The 6005-nt window shown below is 43.2% G+C and overlaps 1 non-coding gene across 1 annotated transcript; it reads right to left on the bottom strand.

Annotated features, from left to right (window-relative positions):
* Nucleotides 1-5584: 5584 nt before the first annotated feature.
* Nucleotides 5585-5666, bottom strand: trnas-uga (transfer RNA serine (anticodon UGA)). The gene has a single exon. It is a non-coding gene; the product is annotated as a tRNA-Ser (tRNA).
* Between the last annotated feature and the right edge of the window lie 339 nt (nt 5667-6005).

Raw genomic sequence — 6005 nt, 5'->3', positions numbered from 1 at the left:
ATCGCAGGATAGCTCAGATGAATACGTGGCTTTTGCAGTGCTGCAGGACGGAGGGATTCAAATTCCTGGGACATTGGAACAGTTTCTGGGGGAGGTTTGACCAGTACAAACCAGATGGTCTGCACCGAGGCAGGACAGGAACCAATGTCCTCGCAGGGGTGTTTGCTCGTGCTCTTGGTGATGAGTTGAACTAATATGGCAGGGGAATGGGAACCAATGCAGGGAGACGGAGGGAAACAAAATGGAGACTGAAGCAACAGACAGAAAGGAGATAAGTAAAAGTGGAGGGCAGAGAAACACAAGGCAAAATACAAAAATGGCCACGTTGCAGCAAAATTCTAAAGTGTCAAAGTGTGTTAAAAAGGCAAGCCTTAAAGCTCTGTGCCTCTATACGAGGAGTATTCGGAATGAGGTGGACGAATTACCTGTGCAGATAGCAGTTAACGGATACGATGTAGTTGGCAGCATGGAGACATCGCTCCAGGATGACAAAGACTGGGAAGTCAACATCCAAGGGTACTCAGCATTGAGGAAGGATAAACAGAAAGGAAAAGGAGGCGCGGTGGCGTTGCTGGTTAAAGAGGAAATGATGCAATTGTAAGGAAAGACATTAGCTTGGATGAAGTGGAATCTATATGGGTAGAGCTGCAGAATACCAAAGGGCAAAAAACGTTAGTGGGAGTTGTGTACAGACCTCCAAACAGTAGTAGTGATGTTGGGGAGGGCATCAAACATGAAATTAGTGGTGCGTGCAATAAAGGTGCAGCAGTTATAATGGGTGACTTTAATATGCACATAGAATGGGTCAACCAAACTGGAAAAATACGGTGGAGGAGGATTTCCTGGATTGCATAAGGGATGGTTTTTTAGACCAATATGTCGAGAAACCAACTAGGGGGGAGGCCATCTTACACTGGGTGCTTTATGATGAGAGAGGATTAATTAGCAATCTCGTTGTGCGAGGCCCCTTGGGGAAGAGTGACCATAATATGCTTGAATTCTGCATTAAAATGGAGAATGAAACAGTTAATTCAGAGACCATGGTCCAGAACTTAAAGAAGGGTAACTTTGAAGGTATGAGGCGTGAATTGGCTAAGATAGATTGGCGAATGATACTGAAGGGGTTGACTGTTGATGGGCAATGGCAGACATTTAGAGACCGAATGGATGTATTACAACAATTGTACATTCCTGTCTGGCGTAAAAATAAAAAAGGGAAGGTGGCTCAACCGTGGCTATCAAGGGAAATCAGGGATAGTATTAAAGCCAAGGAAGTGGCATACAAATTGGCCAGAAATAGCAGCGAACCCGGGGACTGGGAGAAATTTAGAATTCAGCAGAGGAGGACAAAGGATTTGATTAGGGCAGGGAAAATGGAGTACGAGAGGAAGCTTGCAGGGAACATTAAGACGGATTGCAAATTTTCTGTAGGTATGTAAAGAGAAAAAGGTTAGTAAAGACAAACGTAGGTCCCCTGCAGTCAGAATCAGGAGAAGTCATAACGGGGAACAAATAAATGGCGGACCAATTGAACAAGTACTTTGGTTCGGTATTCACTGAGGAGGACATAAACAACCTTCCGGATATAAAAGGGGTCGGAGGGCCTAGTAAGGAGGAGGAACTGAGGGAAATCCTTATTAGTCGGGAAATTGTGTTGGGGAAATTGATGGGATTGAAGGCCGATAAATCCCCAGGTCCTGATGGACTGCATCACAGAGTACTTAAGGAGGTTGCCTTGGAAATAGTGGATGCATTGACAGTCATTTTCCAACATTCCATTGACTCTGGATCAGTACCTATGGAGTGGAGGGTAACCAATGTAACCCCACTTTTTAAAAAAGGAGGGAGAGAGAAAACAGGGAATTATATACTGGTCAGCCTGACATCGGTATTGGGTAAAATGATAGAATCAATTATTAAGGATGTCATAGCAGTGCATTTGGAAAAAGGTCACATGATAGGTCCAAGTCTGCATGGATTTGTGAAAGGGAAATCATGCTTGACAAATCTTCTGGAATTTTTTGAGGATGTTTCCAGCAGAGTGGAAAATGGAGAACCAGTTGATGTTGTATATTTGGATTTTCAGAAGGCGGTGCAGGCAAGAAGGGCCGGATGGCCTACTCCTGCACATAGTTTCTATATTTCTATACTTCTATAAGAGAGGATTGATTAGCAATCTCATTGTGCGAGGCCCCTTGGGAAAGAGTGATCATAATATGGTGGAATTCTACATTAGGATGAAGAAGGAAACAGTTAATTCAGAGACCATGGTCCAGAACATAAAGATGGGTAACTTCGAAGGCATGAGGCGTGAATTGGCTAGTATAGATTGGAGAATGATACTTCAGGGGTTGACAGTGGATGGGCAACGGCAGATATTTAAAGACCGCGTGTATGAACTCCAACAATTGTACATCCCTGTCTGGCATGAACAATAATAAAGGGAAGGTGGCTCAACCGTGGCTATTAACGGAAATCAAGGATCGTATTAAAGCCAATTAAGTGGCATAAAAATTGCCCGAAATATCAGCGTACCCGGGAACTGGGAGAAATTTAGAACTCAGCAGAGGCGGACAAAGGATTTGATTAGAGCAGGAAAAATAGAGTACGAGAAGAAGCTTGCAGGCATCATTGACATGTACTGCAACAGCCACTGTAGATATGTAAAGTGAAAAAGGTTCATAAAGACAAACGTCGGTCCCCAGCAGTCAGAATCAGGGGATGTCATAACTGGTAACAAAGAAATGGCAGACCAATTGAACAAGTACTTTGATTCTGTATCCACTAAGGAGGACACAAATACCTTCCAGATATAAAAGGTGTCAGAGGGTCTGGTAAGAAGGAGGTACTGAGGGAAATCCTTATTAGTCAGGAAATTGAGTTGGGGAAATTGATGTGATTGAAGGCTGATAATCCCCAGGGCCTGATGGTCTGTGTGCCAGAGTACTTAAAGAGGTGGCCTTGGAATTAACGCATACATTGACAGTCATTTTCCAACATTCGATAGACTCTGGATCAGTTTCTCTCGAGTGCCAAAGTAACCGCACTTTTTAAAAAATGAGGGAGAGAGAAAACAGGGATTTATAGATCGGTCAGCCTGACATCGGTCGTCGGTAAAATGATGGAATCAATTATTAAGGATGTCAAAGCAGCGTATTTGGAAAGAGGTGTTATGATAGGTCCAAGTCAGCATGGATTTGTGAAAGGGAAATCATACTTGACAAATCTTCTGGAATTGTTTGAGGATGTTTCCAGTAGAGTGGATCAGGGGGAACCAGTTGATGTGGTATATTTGGACTTTCAAAATGCTTTCGACAAGATCCCACACAAGAGATCAATGTGCAAAGTTGAAGCACTTGGGACTGGGAGTAGTGTGTTGACATGGATTGAGAACTGGTTGGCAGAAAGGAAGCAAAGAGTTGGATTAAATGGGTACTTTTCAGTATGGCAGGCAGTGACTCCTGGGGTACCACAAGTTTCTGTGTTGGGGCCACAGATGATTACATTGTACATTAATGATTTAGACGAGGAGATTAAATGTAGAATCTCCAAGTTTGCGGATAACACTAAGTTGGGTGCCAGTGTGAACAGCGAGGAGGATGCTATGAGGCTGCAGAGTGACTTGGATAGGATAGGTGAGTGGGAAAAGGCCTGGCTGATGAAGTATAATATGGATAAATGTGAGCTTATCCACTTTGGTGGTAAAAACAGAGAGACAGACTATTATCTGAATGGTGACAGATTAGGAAAGGAAGAAGTGCAACGAGACATGGGTGCATCAGTCACTGAAGGTTGGCATGCAGGTCGAGGGGATTTTAGTACAGGGGCAGGGAGGTATTACTAAAGTTGTACAGGGTCTTGGTGAGGCCACACCTGGAGTATTGTGTACAGTTTCTATCTCCTAACTTGAGGAAGAACATTCTTGCTATTGAGGGAGTGCAGCGAAGGTTCACCAGTCTGATGGCCGGGATGGCGGGATTGATATATCAGCAAATAATTCAATTCGGATAATTGTGAGGTAATGTATTTGAGGAGGTCTAAGAAGGCACGGTAATAAACATTAATTGGTACGATGCTGAAATATGTAGGGGAAAAAAGGGACAGCGGATTGCAGATCCACAGATTCCTGAACGTAGCAGGCCAGGTTGATCATGTGGTTCAGAAGGCATGTTGAATATTTCACTTCATTTCTCGCGGCATTGAATACAAGAGCAAGGACGTTATACTTGAACTGTATAAAACAGTTGGAGTACTGTGTTCAGAATGTTGCCTGGACTGGAGAATTTTGCTTTAAGGAAAGATTGGAAATGCTATTCTGTTTGCTATGGAACAGAGGACGCTGAGGCGAGACCTTATTTAGGTGTATAAAATTATCAGAGACCAAAAAAGAGTGGGTAGGAAGAACTTGTCTCCCTTGGCAGAGTGGTTAATAACCACCGTAAATATATTTAATATTATTGGGGAAGTTCAGCTGTTGCGACAAGCTATGTGTTTTCGTGGGAGTCTGGAACTCGCTGCCTCATTGGTTGGTAGTGGCAGTAACCCTCATTAAATTTAAAAATACTTGCATGAGCATTTAAAATTGCAGTAACCTACAGAGCGGACATCGAGTGGGAAAGTAGGATTCATGCTGGGAAGGTCTTGGTCCGCCGGCACCTGCACGATGGGCTCAAATGTCCTCCTTCCATGCTGTCATTTTTTGCATTTCCTACATGACAACAGTGGCGTCAATTTAGATGTACTTAATTTGCTGCGAACTGCTTTGGGAAATCCTGAGGTGATATTCGCCGTAGAAATGAAAGTTTTTTTTCTTTCACAGCGTCTGAAAAAAGTGCATTATAATAAGGCGGGCGAGCTCTATTTTTGGAGCCTGATGCGAACCATGCCAAAGTAGCGGGTTTTATTCACGTACTGGCTATTTATTTTATTCTTCGTGGTAAGGTGACAGTATTTTATAGCAGCTTAAACATTTCGGAAAACATCTCACACGGGACCTTGCAATACATTTAAGCAATGCTGCAAACATTTGTTCTGCAGAGAGCTCATGGACCTGCGGCGTGTTTGCAGCATTTAATGGACGTTTGCTTATCATCCGCGGCTTTACTACGTCTCGTATTTCAATCACAGAATGGCTCACTGCCGGTGATTGGTCTGCAGTGGAAAATATCAAACAGCAATAAATACAATACCGGTGTGTAATCCCTCATTCTCACCATTACGCTGCTCTGAACTGCAGCGAGCGCGTGGCCATTTGGCTAAGGCGTCTCACCTTGGTGCAAACCCTAATGTTATCAGAAAAGTGCAGATTTGAGGCTTGTGCGGGTGCTTTTGTAAAATGTTGTTCAACTTTAAAAATAAAACCATGTTCACACTCATTAGCTGAAGGTGATTTCCTTGCAGGGCTCTTTATTAAAAGGTATTTTGTCATTCTATTTCCTGTGTATATTTCTCACTGATCTTTGCAAATAGTTTCCAACAAACCAACACTAATTCATGCCTGTAAATTAATAGTGTTGACAATTCGAACACTATAAGTGTAATAAAAGGCAGTGGAGAGAAGTCTGATCAGATCCCATTGATCAATCGCTGCGAGCAGGGTTTGAACCTGCGTGGGGAAACCCCATTGGATTTCAAGTCCAACGCCTTAACCACTCGGCCATCGCAGCTACACGATGGATTCGTTATAACAGTCGAAAGATCGTTGCGAAATATCAGACAAATAGACTTTTAGTCAACGTAATATCAGGCATTCAAAAATTGTGGGTTTGAGTCCCACCAGAGACAGATTTTAGATCAGGATTTGATGTTTCCTGGGCAGCACAATCAAATTTGCAGCAAATCAATACTTCAGAGATGTGAAACTGCGGCCCCTGCACTTGCTGTTACACAAAGTCTCCAATTATCCTCTGAATTCTCTGGGCGCACTGGGTCATTTGCACAACAACAGGAGCAAGACATCGAGCCTCTGACAGGCTGAGTCCATTAACCGCTCAAAACTTGCAAAG

Source organism: Pristiophorus japonicus, unplaced genomic scaffold (assembly GCF_044704955.1).
Source record: "Pristiophorus japonicus isolate sPriJap1 unplaced genomic scaffold, sPriJap1.hap1 HAP1_SCAFFOLD_49, whole genome shotgun sequence".
In the NCBI taxonomy this organism is placed as follows: Eukaryota; Metazoa; Chordata; class Chondrichthyes; family Pristiophoridae; genus Pristiophorus; species Pristiophorus japonicus.
This window is presented reverse-complemented; position numbering and strand designations above follow the sequence as displayed.